This window comes from Arachis ipaensis, chromosome B10 (genome assembly GCF_000816755.2).
Source record: "Arachis ipaensis cultivar K30076 chromosome B10, Araip1.1, whole genome shotgun sequence".
Classification (NCBI taxonomy): domain Eukaryota; kingdom Viridiplantae; phylum Streptophyta; class Magnoliopsida; order Fabales; family Fabaceae; genus Arachis; species Arachis ipaensis.
The window spans coordinates 119,140,706-119,141,445 of record NC_029794.2 but is presented as its reverse complement, the minus strand read 5'-3'; the positions used below and the strand labels follow the sequence as shown (position 1 = coordinate 119,141,445).

Sequence of the window (740 nt, the reverse complement as noted above, 5' to 3'; positions counted from 1 at the left end):
CATATCCTCGTGTCTTACACAAATTTAAAATTTGTGTGTCTGCATACATCATATTCTATGTCGTGTCAAACCATATCTTACCTCTGTGTTAATATTCGTGCTTCATATATAGGTTTGTAACTGGTTTTAATTACTTATATAACCCTTCTTATCTATTTATATAATTTTTGGGATGATTCGTACACTCGAGTTCAGTTAGTACTATTTTTTTTCCTTAAAATTATATGCACCTCATGCGTGTTGCAAGTAATAAGCTTATTCTTAGCATTTACAGTATCGTTTAAGTAACTCCTTTCCTCATCTATTTTTTTAGGTGTTAATTATAACTCCATTTTTTATTTTATACTTATAATTTTTCATGATATTTGATGCCCTCGTCAATTTTGATCACATTTCTAATATAATCTTAACAAATGGAATTAGAATATGGAATTGACTTTTTTTTTCTGAGAATAAGAATGGAATTAAATTCAGGACCAAAAAAAGGGTGGGAAAGAATGGAATAACAAAGTAAAAGTATATATGTACAAGGATTCTATATTGGATCAGCATCAATATATAGCATTTCATTCGTATATTACAAATAAAAAATATTCCTTTTCCACTTGCGTTTTCTTAATTTATTCTTTGATCCCACCAGATAAAATGTTATGCTGGTTACTAAGTAATAAGAAAAAGGTAAGTTAACATTTATTTTAAAGTTAAAATATATATTCTAAGAATTTTTTTGTTTAGAAATA

The 740-nt window shown here is 26.8% G+C and overlaps 1 protein-coding gene across 1 annotated transcript in view; it reads left to right on the top strand.

Annotated features, from left to right (window-relative positions):
- The window catches only part of LOC107621067, a 4,087-nt gene that overhangs the window by 1,212 nt on the left and 2,135 nt on the right, over positions 1–740 (top strand). The window lies entirely within an intron of this gene.